At 52.8% G+C, this 15079-nt stretch overlaps 1 protein-coding gene and 1 long non-coding RNA gene across 2 annotated transcripts in view; one reads left to right on the top strand and one right to left on the bottom strand.

The window, feature by feature from the left end:
• Nucleotides 1-15079, bottom strand: part of RASSF5 (Ras association domain family member 5) — a 65437-nt gene that overhangs the window by 43016 nt on the left and 7342 nt on the right. The gene's annotated exons all lie outside the window — the stretch shown is intronic.
• On the top strand, nt 1812-13194 carry LOC309849672. The gene is made up of 2 exons (XR_014303830.1): nt 1812-1901; nt 12960-13194. It is a non-coding gene; the product is annotated as an uncharacterized lncRNA (long non-coding RNA).

The raw sequence follows: 15079 nt of genomic DNA, 5'->3' as shown, positions 1-15079 counted from the left end.
CATTCTGTCTATCCATCTGTCTGTCTGTCTGACACACATAAACACACACATGCCCCCGAAAACAGCACGAAAACCTCAGGAAGATTTTTTTTTTTTTTCCTTTTTACAGTCCTGACGCCGCGCTGGACAGAGCCAGGGAACAGAAGACTCCAGGAAGAGTATCGGGGATGTTATAAAAAGCACATTTGAGCACCAACGACGTTGTTCCATCAGACCGTGTAATCACAGACTGTAGCAAAACCACTGGAGCATGTCTTGATACTTCCAGGCCCCTGGAAATGCTAAGCCCAGGGCTTTTAGGACAGCAGAGATGAAGTCAGAGCCCCATGCCCTGATCCAAACACAGAAGCAAGCCCCACTGGCCCACAAGCCTGCAGGCCTGCCATACTCCGCTGGAGAGATCCAGGAGGTTCCAGAGGCAGGGCTGCGTTCCCCTGGGACTAGGTGGGTGACCCCCGCAGGCCATCTTTCCCCCAAGACAGCTCACCATGACGGCTACCAAGACAACTCCTTGGTATCCATTGCCTTCTCCAGGCTTCAGCTGGTGTTCAGTCTGGACACAGAAAGGGAGAGGTCCCCTGGGGGGCACAGAGCCACAGAGGCACCTGGGAACGGCTCAGTCGTCCCTGCACAGCCAGCACTGCCATCTTTGGCAACAACTCCAATGTCTTACACACAGACCTCCCTACACTTGAGGGTGATGAGGAATGAGACAGGACCCCTGGGGAAGTCGGGCTGCCTGGGCAGACAGGACACACATGCCTGAAGATAACTAACAAGTAAGACAGCACAGGGAAGGGCCTGACTGCCCAACAGTTCCAGGAAGCCTGCCTGCTCAGGGCACAGCAGCCCCTCCCAGCCACAGCAGTCTGGGAAGTTTTCTGGGTGAGGCAGGGTCTGGGGAGCTGGAAGAGAGGACCAGATTGCCGGAAACGCGTATTCCCACGTCACGGGGCCAAGAAGGGGCAGGGAGCTCCGACATCACAGAACAGATAGGACGAGGATCTCCCCGTCCAGAGGCAGCAGAGATCAGGGAGCAACATTCCTACGTTCTGATCGGAGTATCTTAGGGAGAACTGGCATTTCTTGACCCTTGTGTTGTCATCTATAAAATAGAATTATTATCCCTTCCTTCCGGGCTCTGCCCTTCCCTTGCAGCTCTAACCCCTGGCCCCCTTCCCAGGGGCTGCTTCGGAGAAAATGAATGTGCCTCCAGCTCCTGGAAGGGGAGCCTATGGAAACAGAAGGGCCAACCCTAAGGAGAAATAATGGAGACAAATCACAAAAGGGCTCCTTCTCCGAGGAGGGACCCCTGAGCCAGGATGGACAGGAGCAGCTAGGGCCCGCCCTCAGCACCCAGATGACATTAGTTCCCCAGTTGTCCTGTAACAAAGGACCATGAACTAGTGGCTTAAAACAGTATTTGTTTGGATTTGGATAAGGAAACGTCAAGCGAGTCTGATAAGGAAACGTCGAGCCCTTTCACCCCAGAGTTGCACACCAGACCCCACGACAAGGTGGAGCTCTCTGCTTAACTCCCTCTGAGGCCAAGGCGTGGGAGGAGGGCGAGGCCTGCACCCAGGATGACCTCTGGGTCTGCAGTGAGGCCTCAGGCCACTCTCACAGTCACTCCGGGCTCAGTGAAGACCAGCTTCTTGCCCCGTATAGCCAAAGCCACTTCTGAGGCCCAAGGGGGAAGCATGACCACCTCTGAATCTAGGAGCCTAAGCCCATTCTCTGGGCACCCCAGGCTGCCTTGGTGAAGGTCAGCTTGAAAACGAACCTTCTTATTTCCCCCTTTCTGCCTTCAGGGACCCGGCCCATACTGTGGTCTGATGGCAAGAGGATGCACTTAGAGGTAGACCTGGCCTTCAGTCACTCTACCAGCAACATGACCTTGGGTAAGTTATTGAACTTCTCTGAGCATTAATCTCAATTCTGAAAGAGGAACGAGCCAGCTCACAGGGCTACCATGAGGGTTCGGGGTGGGGTCTTGATGCAGAGCACTGCACCGGGGCCCTCGGTCAGCGTTCCACCCTTGTGCCCCAGCCCTGCCCTGCCAGGCAGATGCCTCAGCTCAGCTCCTGGTGGTGATCTGCGGTTGGTCTCACCAACCTTCCTCCAGCTAGTCATTTCAAAGCAACACACAGGTGGCTTTAGTTATAGAGTTATTTGGTTCTAAGACCGTACAGGCCAAAGCAAAACAAAAACAAACTGGTGCTAGAAAATGCAGTATTAACCTAAGTTAACATAACATAAGAAGCAGTAGTCAGGGTTGTCCTGGTCCTCCAGAGCAAGTCAGTGGGGACAATCCCCAATATCAGGGGTCCCTTCTCAGACCTTCTCAGGACACTTCAAGGGACTCCCATTCTTGCACTGGGAGTCCCTCCACACAACTCTCTGGGCTGGACCAGCTGTGGCCACTCAGAGACCACCCAGATCGCCTCCAACACCCCTGCACCTGTCTGTCCAGCCACCGGCCTGCTTCCCCCACTGCACGCACCCACCCCCACACCATTACCCTGCAGCCTCCAGCCTGCCTGCTGCCCTGGCCAGTGAGTACCCTCTCTATGTCACCCCAAGATTTCCCCTCAGACCTCAGGCCCTCTTGCAAAGGACCCACGGGTTAATGGACCCTCAGCAACACTGCCCTCCAAGTTTCGAGCCTTGCTCTGGGCCCTGCTCAGTATGTGAGAGGACCTGACACTATTAAACATTCAGAAGGGGTTTGGTGTGAACCAGGTAAGTGACCAGAGTGAGGACGGGTGCTCTCCCTTTTGCCAAAGCAGAGGCCAGAGTCTGAGTGCTGACCTGATCTCAGACTACTGTCCCCGTGCCTCAGTTTCCTCTCTGTGAAGTGGAGGGATAGTAGTATCCCTCGCAGGGTTGCCGTGAGAATGGAATGAGATACTCAGGTAAAAGTCACACAAGATCTGATACAAAGAGTTCAATACGTATTAACTCTTCTTATTAACTGGTCAAAACCCAAGGTAGCATCGTCATTCCAGAAGCCTGTCTGTGCATATCCTGCCCAGACCCACTGACCTTCCTGCAGACCTCCACTAAGTCATGATGCAAAAGGTCCCAAGGCACCCTCAGACCTCTGCTGAACCCCTATTCTCCAAGAAGGAAGGCCCTAGGGCTCAGCTCCCTGCATGAGTGAGGTGCCACGTGGACACAGAGCTAGCCTGGTGAGGGGTGACCCTTCCCTACTTCGGAGAGGCACCCCTGTCTGCCCCCGGATGGCTCCCTTCCCTTTCCTCCTCCCCTCGCCCCTCCAATATTTGAACTTCTACAATCTTACTCAGGTTTCAGAAAAGAAAATTGTTAACCAAGTAGATACTGTCCCATATTCAGGGGATATGGATAAGTGAGAAGGTCCTTACGTCTAAGATACTAATTTCCTACAATAATTCATCCTGAATGTGTATCTATTTGTATCTAAATATCTCTTCACTAAACTGTTCATCTCATGGTTGTTTATGACAACAAAATTGCTAGAAATACCCATACCCACCTATAGGTGGCCAGCTACAGTTAGGCTCTTTTTTTTAAATACATACTACTTAGCCATTGTATCAGATGAGGCAGATTGATACTGGTCAACTTAGGGAAATGTCCACAAACATATCACTTGAAAAAAAAAAAGGGTCATGTTCTATAGTTCTAATTATATAAAAATACACATGTGGCTAGACACATTGTTCGGACAGCTACCTGGAAGGAAGGGGACATGCTTGCTCAGAGGATGGGATTTCAAGTGTTTTACCTCTCTGCATCGTTGCTAAATTCCCACAATGAACATACATTCTTTGCTAATAGGAAAAAAATGCTACAGAAAAGGAACGAAGAAAACTCACGTAACCTACACTGCAGTAACAGCAAAGAGCCTTTCTACACTCGCTGTATGCATGCCAGACGCTTTGTATACAAGATTTCACAAAGTCAATACTATGCCTGTAGGACATGTTGCTTTCCCTATTTTTAAAAATAGATTTTATTTTTTAGAGCAGTTTTAGGTTTGAAGCAAAACTGACCACAAGTATAGAGAGCCCCTCCATGTACTTCCGGCTGCCTCCTAGTCGATTCCCATTATCCCCGTCCCGCCCCCCTGCCCCGCCCTCCGCCAGGGGCACATTTGTTACAACTCATGAACCTATTAGCATGTCACTCTCCAGAGCCCCTGTTTACCTTCAGGTTCAGTGATGGGGGTGGCGTACATCCAGTGAGTTTGGACAAGTGTGTAACGATATGTACCCACAATTATTCGTCGTGCAGAGTAGCCTGATTGCCCTAAAAATCCTCTGTTCATCCCTCCCATCCCCTCACCCTTGGAAACCACTGATCTTTCTCCTGCCTCTGGAGCTTTGCCTTCTCCAGAATGTCATCTTGTTGGCATTTTGGGATCGGCTTCTTTTACTTCGGAACCGCATTTAAAGTTCCTCCGTGGCTTTTCATGGCTTGAAAGCTCATGGAGTGCTGAACAGAAGCATTCCATCGTGTGGAGGGACCAGAGCTTCTCTGTCCATTTTCACCTACCAAAAGACATCTTGGCTGCTTCCAGAAAGCTATGAGCAAGTCTACTATAAATGTCTACCTGTGAGGTTTTGTGTGGACATAGGTTTCCAGATCCTTTGGTCTACTCCAAGTTTAGGGATGTGCATACCGAGACTTGGAGGGGTGAGAGCCTCCCAGCGAGTCAGCAGCAGAGCTGACGAGAAAATCCACCATAACTGACTCCTTCTCACTAGCCCTGTTTTCTGCGAAGCTGTTCCTCAGAGCCATCCTCTTCACTCGGTCCTGTCACCCCTACCCTTCACTACTTGAGGCCGGGTCGGGTGGCGTCATCGAGGCTGGGGGACAGGGTGGCTGGTCCAAGCCCAGAAAATAGTGTGAGCCAATGGCATTTGAGTAGCGAGTGCTTTTTCCCTCTGCCCCCGCAGGTCATGGCCACAGCATTCCTCCCTGAGGTCCCCACCGCGTCCTGGGAAGCATCCATTCACATTTCCAGTCCCAGCCCAATCAAAACCCTCAGCCTGGGAGCTCCACACCCCAACCATCCTGTCTGCTTGCTCTGGTCTGACTCTCTAAACATGGCTCTCAGCACCACCTGCCTCACAGAGGCACCAAGTAGCCCCACTCAGCAGCGGCGAATCAGAAGTCCTCAGACCATGGGGTACCTGAAGGCACGCTGTGTGCTGGGCATGAGGAGGTCTTTGCGAAGAGGTGCAGGGGATGGAGCCCCTCATCGGGAGCTGGTGAATGCACAGAATCCAGCCTCCAGAGTCCCACACATCTGGGTTTGAACCCAAACTCTGCTTCTAATGGAGTATGAGATACCTGGGCAATTTACCTAACCTCAGTAAAATAGAGAATTTATTTAGCCTCGAAGACTTCATCTGCAAAATGGAAGCAGTCCTATCTTCCTGGCCAGCAGATTTGTTGCCAAAATTAAAGAGAATATAGGTAGAGCATCCAACACTGCCTGGCACATAGTAGGTGCTCAATTAAGGGTAGTCATCACCTTCTACACGTTGGGATTCCTGCGTCTGGGTGGCCTGGCCCCAGGGTGTGGTGCTGGCCTCTCTCCTTCGGGGCCCTCTCCCAGAGTGTTGCAGGGAGAAGAACCATGCGACTGCCCAGGGAGCTCCTCCGACCTGTTGCCACTGATGCGTCCAGAGGAGGAAGCCAGGGATGTGAGCGGGGGAGTTGTGTTGGAGGGTGGAAAGGTAAAGGCTATGGTTGGTCAGGCTTGGAGGTCTGCAGCAACTGCCAACACCAACACCATCTATACATTTGTCATACTCCTGGCTAACCTCGGAGTGAGGGTGGGGCAAGGCAAGGGCAGACCTCCGCTGAACCCCTATTCTCCAAGAAGGGAGGCGCTAGGGCTCAGCTCCCTGCATGAGTGAGGTGCCACGTGGACACAGAGCTAGCCTGGTGAGGGGTGACCCTTCCCTTCTTCGGAGAGGCACCCCTGTCTGCCTCGTAGGTCAGCCAGTCGGGTCGGGACATCTGCATCTCTGTGCTTCCAGGAAGGCCTGCAAACCCCAGCCCTGCTGAGACCACATACTGTAATTTCTTGTTTCGGAGGCCAGACCACCCCCGAGGGTACTCAGCACCCCCTTGCCCTAGACTGGACGGTCTGCAGACGCACCACTGCTCCCCACCCCCACTGCACAACGCCATCCAGCACACACACACAGCCCATGGAATGGACCAGAAAGCAGGCCAGGAAGCCAACAGCAAAAGCCGTCGTAGTGGCAGGGGAGCGACCTGGAAGCCAGGCCCCACATCCCAAGGCAGAGACTGTAGGCAGGTCCCTCCCACAGACAGGGAAGGTGGGCCGCTGGGCACAGGGAGGCCTCGGTGTCTGTGGGAAGCGCCAAGAGGAGATGCGTCTGAACACGCCCCAGCCGGATCGGACTTTCAGTTCCCACGTAAAACAGAGGGCTGGGGTGGGCGGGCTTTACGGGAAGCAGGCTCCCCCAGGTCAGGTGTGCTGAGCACAGAGAGTGCCCCAGAGGTGGGGTGATTCTGGAACGCCTCAGCTAAACTGAGGCCATGAGGCCACCCCAAGATCCTGGTCTTCATCCTCTCCCAAAGCGACCGGAGAGGTCCAGCATGTGGCAGGCCTGGGTGGGGTTGGACAAGCGCTTTTGAGTGACAATGTCTGTGCAGAAGGGAAGGGCAAAGGGTCCCACCCTGTTGCTCAGGGACCAAAGCAGATTATAAGATTCTTTCTGAGACCTTGGTTGCTAGGCATCAGGTGTAAGTTGTTAATGCCTGAGCCTGGCTTCTCCCGTGATTCGTCCCCTACCAGCCTGGCTGACTCTGGGTGTAGACCCTGGGTGCCCAGGCTGGCCTGCAGAGGCCCAGTCCTGCCCCGTGTGGGCGGGTGTGGGGGGGTGTGCCTCTCGGGCAGGCCCATTAATCATCTACCTCCAAGACAACCACACATCCTGAGGCCAAAAGCAGCCACAAAAGGAAGGCGCTGTGGCCAGGCAGGGCTGGGGATGTGAGCTGGGGGGGAGGGGAATTTGAGGAGGGGCAGGTGTGGCAAAAGAGGGCAGGACAGTTCACAAGTTCAGACAGACAATGCAGGAAGTGAGGGAGGCCGCAGACGGTGCCCTCCCTGGGGCGGGGGCAGGAGGGGGCCACAGGACACCTTTCTACACGGTCTGTTTCGTGCCATGTCAGTCTTTGGGGGTGCTGATCCTGAACCACATTTGCATGCCCCCTGTCCCGTGCATACACGTATATATGTTTAAAAATATAAACACGCTGGGGCGCCTGGGTGGCTCAGTGAGTTAAGCCACTGCCTTCGGCTCAGGTCGTGATCTCAGGGTCCTGGGATCGAGCCCCACATCGGGCTCTCTGCTCTGCGGGGAGCCTGCTTCCTCCTCTCTGCCTGCCTCTCTGCCTACTTGTGATCTCTGCCTGTCAAATAAATAAATAAAATCTTAAAAAAAATATATATATATATATATATAAGCACGCTTTATAGGGTTGAGCCATTTGTAGCAGCGCATGCTTCAACCACAGCTGGTACTAACTGGCCCCCCGCTGGGACGACTCCAGTGCGCTCCCTCCGGCTCTTGGGCCCCCACCCCCTGGTTTTTCCTATTATTTACACTTCCAATATTTGTAACTTTGACACCCTCTTGTAGCTGTAATTCCCACAGTCATCTGTAGTTCCTTCTACTTTTAAATCGATTCAGTCTTTTTTACAAGAGTGACACTATTTTTCATTTATTCTAATTAATCTTCTGGTTGACGGACATTTTTTGGCATATTTCCACATGTACTCTGTTTCCCATCCATGCCAGAGTCTGGGAGAGCGGCGCCCTTGCTGCAGAAGCTGCGCCGCGGTACGGTGGCTTCCACGGCGGTTACTGGGTGACAGGGACAGTGGGGAGGGGCTGTGGGTGAAGGAAAGAGAAGCGGGCGAGTCTGCAGGCCCTCAGTGTGGTATCCCAGAGCATCTCTGAGAAGCCCCCACCGTCACACCCTTGGACAAGAATAGAAAGAGGCTTTTGGGGGGGAAATGTTAAAGTTCATGATTTCAGGTGGGACCCCAGGATGGCAAAGCCAAACAGATCTCATCCTTTGTGTGCAAGGGTCTGTGGGCTTGTCGGCAGGACCAGCTGACTCCACATCCAAAGAAGTTCAAGTTAGGACATGGCCAGACAGACAGACATGCAAAGATACGGCACCATTTTTCAAGAGGGGCAATTAGAGCTTGTGCCCCCAGCCTCCATCAGGACATGTGTGCTCAGAGAGGCACAGAGAGAACATTCCCTTTTCATACAGTTCTGCCTCTGTCTTTCCACAGAAACCTAGTCATTAGTCAGTTTCCCGTGTATGCAGGTATACATTCATCCCACATGTATTTTTTGAGGGCCTTCGAGGTGAGCCACTGTTCTAAAGGATAGCATTTATACCCAAAGACTTTCCACAATAGGAACAAGTGGACAAAAGAAAAAATTAGGTATATATATATATATGACACTACACACACACACACACACATACATACACACACACACACACTTTTGATTACCACCATGGAAAAAAAAATAAATACTATTGCCAGAGCACCTTAAGAAAAGAAAAAAAAAATACTTTAAAACGCTGTAGGCAGCTGGGTTTAAGGGAGTTGTACAAATAGTAACAAGCTCACGGTATCCGAGGCCAGTGTGGGGCTGCCAGATGCCCTCTCGGCTTCAGGCCTGCACAGGAGGGGCCTCTGCCCCCCCACCCCAGGCATGTGTCACTATGCTCGGGGTGTAAGAGAGACAAAGCAGGTGGGGTCCCCCACCCCCAGGGGCTCAGGTTCCTCTCCACTCGTCCCTGGGCCCCTGCAAAGACACCAGGAGTCTGGGTAGCTGATAAAGAAAGGACACGATCCCTAGTAATGAGGGACAGATACAGAACGAAGAGCTTAAGGAGGGTTTTTTGGTTTGTTTTTTGCTTTGCTTTTGTTTTATTGTTCTTATTATTTTCAAAGGTTTATTTATTTTAGAGAGACCGTGTGCATGCATGAGCAGGGGAAGGGGCAGCGGAAGAGCGAGAGGCTCTCAGGCCGACTCTGCTCAGTGCCCAGAGCCCAACATGGGGCTCGATCTCACGACCCCTGAGATCGTGACCTGAGCTGAAACCAGGTGTTGGACGCTTAACAGACAGAGCCACCCAGGGGCCCCGTCTTAGTGCTTTTAAAGCAGACACCATCTCTGAGCAGGGGCAAAGGGCAGTCTAGCCTCTCGTGTGCCTACGGTATATTTTTGGCAGTGTCCCCAAGGACCCCAAGGAGAAGAACAGCTAAACGAGTTTGCAAGAAGCTCTGCCCAGGTGTCTGCAGCCTGCAAGGCAGCAGGGGAAGTTGAGACGGATGTGCGGATCTGAGGGCGCACACAGGTGTATGCACACAGGTATGCCCATCAGGACCAGGAGGCCCCAGGAGCTGGGGTGCACCCAGAGGCCATCCTCCAGGGGACAGCCAGGCTGCTGCCTCCAGCTGGTTTTTCCACACCTGCACTGATGTCACTTGCCCTCAAAGTGCCGATCACCAACCAACTGGGTGAAAGACTTTCTGCCTGAAAAGAAAAGTAAATAGATGACGTCTGCAGGAGACTCACAAAGGCTGCTTTACAGCTGTGTCCCTATAGAGCCAAGACCACCTGAGGTTTCTGGACAGACCCAGACTGTTTCCCAGTGACCCCCAGCAGCCTCTTCAGATGATACATGACTTGCTCCTTGGCGACATGCTTGCTCAGCTCGAATGATGCCCCGTGGGCTCATCTAGCCTTCCTCGTTCATTAAGCGGTGTGGCAAACTCAATGATAGGAATTTTTCCAGAGAAGATGTGTGAGTTTCGTGCCCCTCCCCCCCACTTGTTCCTGGGCAATCTTCAAACCCTGTCTCTTTCACAAAGATACCGGTGGCTAGCCCACCCTTGCGCAGGTATGATGGAAGAACAGGCAACCCGATGCAGCGGGGGTCGGGGCGGGGGCGGAGAGGGGGCTCGCACAGGTGACCTACCAGAAGCCATTACTAGAAGTCAGTAAATTAGAACAGCTGCCAAGAAAGGACCTGCTATGTGACAAGCACTGTGTCAACTGGTTTACATCCGATGTCACATTTAACTTAAATGACAGCTGCCTGAGATCGAGATTCTTTGCCCAGTTTACACTGAGAGTAACCGAGGCTCAGAGAGGTTCCTCTGTATGAGGAAGGCCCTCCCGCCAAGAATCCAAGATCCGGGCTCCACTCAGCTCGGCTCGAAGAAGCCGGTGTTCCTGCATGCCCTACTATAGGTTGCTGATAGATTCCCGCAAGTAAGATGAGCTCTTCAAGAAATCTGCAGTCTACTGTCTACCGCTGCCATCATCTTTGAGCGCGCTGTCTCCCCTCTTCCGATCCATTAAGTCTAAATGCTAACACAAGCTAAACGAGCTCGCGAGTCTTCGAGGCAATGCAGCATTCGCCTAGACCTTAATGCTGCCACTCCAGGTCTGATTGATTTTCTTAAATCTATAACTCCTTGGGCTGAATAGCAAAGGAGCAAGGGAATGATCTGTTGAATAATTCTTGCAGCGGGGGAGGAGGAACGCAAAGGCACGAGTGAGCATTTAAATTGAGAAACTCAGCATCCAGCTGTCTTCTCAGTGAGGGCCGCAGTGTGTATTAGGCCATTGAGGAGGATAAATTATGCAGGCGGGCTAAGAGTATTTGTCTCCAAGTGGGGATTAGGTCTAGTTGAATTACAATTCCCATTTCTTAAGAGGTAAAACCTAGATCAGAAAAAATCATATTTTCCAGAGTCAAGACCATGTCATCTTTTTAAACTCTGCTTCCGAAATCTCAGCCCAGAGAGGATTGTTTGGTTTCGTTCCATTTCTAGAAGTCAGTGTTGTGACCCACTGGACATCCACCCATGCCTGAATGGGTTCAAGAACAGCATGGAGACAAGTGGGACAGGAAACCTCGAGGAAGCTTTCGTGCTCCCAAGATCCAACCATCAGCGAGAAGTGGCAGATGGTCAGTAAGGGGACTAGAACCCAAGGCAAGGGGTTCCAGGCCTGGCTGTGCTGCTCTGGTCCCTAGCAAGGGGCCTTACTTCTCTGAGCTGCTGCATCTGTAAAATAACCAAACCCCCTTCCCACTCCCCCTGCTCAGGGGTCTGGAGGGAGTACCTGATATTGAAAGTAAACAAACAAACATAAGTGCTTCAGCTCTTTGTCAGAAGGGCACTATATAGAAAGAGAAGCTTCCAGGTGAGAAACGCCCTGCCTAGGAAATGTCACTGCGCCTGGGTCCTTGGGAGGCTGACTCCACACTGTGACAAGGTCTCACACCCCTCAGAGCTCCAGCACAGCAGAGCGGAAAACAGTGTCATCCAAGTGTCCATCTTTCCCCAGCTCAGGGGCCCAGATGAAGATGATGCTCAGCCCTCGTTCTCAGCCAGCAAAAAGCCGTTCAGACCCACAGGCAGCCTGGGCCTCTGCGCATGTGCTTTTAGACCTGCCCTTCCACCTAAAGCTGGCAGGGTGTCAGCACCTGAGCTTTGGCCCCTGGAGGGCTGCTGAGCTCAGCAGCAAATCCCAGGCCACCATTTGGCTCCTGCACTCCCTTCCCCATGGGGAAGGCCACTTGGCCAAGGCCTCGGACCCCAAGAACCCCCCGAAGGCCCCTAGCTAGGGCACTTGGACCTACCGCGAGCCAGCCGGGCCTCATGGCAGAACCGCTGCAGGGCTTGGAGCCTCTGTGATCCCGAACGGCTCCTGGGGAGCCTGCGGAAGAGCCGCTGGAGCCTCGCCAGGACTGTTCGGAAGCAGGCAGGAGCCGCCTCGTCATCCCAGCAGCCCTCGGTCATCCCGCTGTGGGGGATCCGCGGCTTCTCTCCGGGCCGGCGGGGATGGAGTGATGAATGGAGAGTCTGGGGGCTCCCGTGACTGGGGCTTTGCTCCAATCAGCCCAGCCCAGCTCCTTTTCCCAAAGGGAGTCCCAGGCACCTGGGACGTGGGGCCCGGGTACCGGCTCAGCCTGCACAGCGCCTTTCTCCTGCGCAGCTGAGGTCCCTTCCCACCACCTCCCCCAATGGAAAACTTTCTATTCCTGGGGCTTTTAGCTTGATAAGATAAAAATGCCCCCACCAAACAGGCTGCAGGAAAGAGCCTGCCCCAAGCTTCACTGCTCAGTGCTGCCTGGGAGCCTGAAAATCAATGTCTCCAAAGTTTCAGCAGACAGCAGAAGTGACCGGTTATCTCACACCGTAAGCCCGACCCAGGAGCTCATTAATGGATTTCTTTGGGGATGGCGGATTAATAATGCTTTACCAGCTATATAGGCTCCTGGGGGAATGAGGGGGCTAATTCACATTCTCCCACGCTAAGCCCAGGGGTGGGGAAGAGTGTCGGCTTTCAGCCATCTGGGCTGGGAAGGAGCCGGTGAGCAGAGAGAGGTAAGCAGTGAAAAGGGGGAAGAAAGAGAAAAGAAGAGAAGAACACAGTCTCTCACAAATAGGATAGAAATGTTCTCTGGCCTCAGAATGGTGCTCACTGGGCATCCCTCAACACTGACTCCCAGAAGCCACCAAGTCCTTAGCAGGGAAGTTCCCAGAAGCCCTGTCACCCAGGCTGAGCTGGGCAACCAGCACCAGACCGGCTGCACAGCCTTCCAGGAAAGCCACTGGGGATTCCAGAAAAGGAAAGCCAGAGATTCCAGAACTCATCTGCCAACTGCCAGATGAGGCCAGTTTCAGACAAGGGAGGGCCATTTGTCCTGGCCTGCAGAGGACTCAGGTGTGCATAGAAATAAAGGTGCATTTACACATCTATGCTCCGGTCCCCAGGTGTTAGATCCAGAAGTCAACACCTGTGGGTTCAGGTGTGAGCTCTGCTAGACCTCCTGCAACCGCCATCCAGGGTCCACTCCCCTGTGCCTTTGTTTGTCCCCAGGTCACAGAGAACACGGAGCGGCATCTGAGCCCAAGGCCATGTCCTCCGGCCCACTTAGAGAAGTGGCAGAAAAACCCAAGCAACACTCTGTTCCTCCAAACTGGACCGCCATCATCTGCCTTCCTCCTAGGAAATCCGGGTAGAGGGTCCCCCTGTTAGATCACCCACCACGGCTGAGGGCCTCAGTACGTGGTGCAGGAACAATAAAAACTTGTTTGTACTCTTGACAATAAAAGCTCATTGTTTGCAAGTCCTTCATTTAAGACAGAAATGCCCTAAAATGGCACCCTTCCTCAGGCCTGGACATTGGTTCCTTCTCCCTCGTTCTTCCTCAGGGAGACTGGGCTGCCCAGGGCTGCCCTCTAGTTTACCCAGCAGCTTCTGCAGAGAAGAGGCTGGTCAAAAAACGATACTTGGAGCCATCAAGCAAGGGTTGGGAGGTCCCCAGAGGTTCTAGAACTCCTGCCTGGGTGAGCCCCGGATGGGGTGGCGTTCCCATTCCCACTCTCAGGGAAGGCAACACGCATGCTAGAGGACTTCTACTAAGAGTCACAGTGAAGGCGGGAAAAGCCCCTCCTGAAGGTCCCCCTTTGGGCTCGAGGATTTACTGATCTCACTTCTCCTTTCTCCCCATCACAGAGCTGTCCTTTGAGAGGTTAAGCCATCGGAGGAGCCAGCAGGAGAGAACGGGCAGACACGGGCGGATGAGCTTTAGGAGGCTCTAGAATCTTCCTTCCTGACCCTGTGAAAGCTGGACAGATAGAAAACTGTAGGGAGGATCTAGGAGGAGCGTTATCTTGGGGCTGGGGGCTTTATGCGGTGAACTCTCGTAACCCAGCGTCTAAGCACGGACCAGATGACCTGCGTGCTGGGGAGGGAGTCCAGCCAAGGCCCAGCACAACTGGGAGAAACAGCCTTCCCTATCTCAAAAGCGGGGGCTAGAATACATTCTTACCTTGAAATGCCCCATTCCCATAAGGGGATCTCCAGATCACTCTTGAAAATATTTTGTCACCCGAATATGCATTTACATACCGTTTCTCCATCCCTTTCTCTCACAAATCAAGTTACAGCTGGGATCTGTTGTTCCCTTGGATAGTAAGGGATCTATGAGGGGTTTTGTTTTCCTTTAAATCCTTTCCTCCCTTGCAGAAAAGACACAATTGTTTCAACAGAAACCACAAAACCTCCAGCTTCCATTCAGCTTTGAATGGAAAAAACAGCTTCCTCCAAGTCAGCAAGGCGAGTAAGCAATGACACCCACACGTAAGACTGACCTGGAGAAACAGAGAGGGTCAGAGATAGGAGAAGAGTTGGGGCAGGGGGTTCCCCAGATTCGCGGGTCCCCATGTGGCCACACCACCGCCTGGGATAGGGCCAGTGGTCCGTGAGGCAAACCTCGATTTATATTAAAGCCCCTAACCAGCTGTCCCTTCTGAGGGACAGCTTTTATATTAAAGCCCTTCACCCCAGCTGTCCCTTCTGAGATGCAACCTGATTTTGCTGTGGTTCCTGGTCATGAACTCTGACCCTAGGTCAGGGCAAGGAGGAGGCATGGAACAGGAAAAGACCTCCTACCTGTATTCCCATGCCAACTGTACATACTCCGATCACCAGTGGGGGTGAGGCAGGGCCAGAGAAAGACTCTTCTTTTAACTTGGGACGTAGAAAAACTTCACCTTTTGTTCAAAGATCTCATGATTTACGCATGCTGAAAATCTATTTAGAAACCACATGCTGGAAACAGCTTACGTGCAGCCAATCGTGGATTATCCAGGCACTGGCTGACCGTCTAGCTGGCACACGGCTCATCGACCCATTGGCTCACCCTCTTTTTTTTCTCTGTACCTCTTTTTATGGACATTTCAGCATTCATTGGTGGAAGGGGGGCCGACGAAGGAGGAGGACTCAATGAACTTGTGTGTTCGAATGACATTAGCTTATAAGGCAAAATGCTGTGTTGGGTTCTGGTGCTGGTTTTGCTACTTCCCATCTGGGTCATCGTAGAGCAGTCCTTCGCCTCCTTAAATGCTGTGTTTTCTCCCCTGTGAGAGGGCCATGATCCCATCAGCCCCAGCCCACTGTGCAAGCCAAGAAAAGGCTTCAGGGGCTCCTGGGTG

The sequence above is a fragment of the Mustela nivalis genome, assembly GCF_964662115.1.
Source record: "Mustela nivalis genome assembly, chromosome: 16".
NCBI lineage: Eukaryota > Metazoa > Chordata > Mammalia > Carnivora > Mustelidae > Mustela > Mustela nivalis.
The sequence above is the reverse complement of the archived record's forward strand: the minus strand, read 5'-3'. Positions and strand labels throughout refer to the sequence as shown.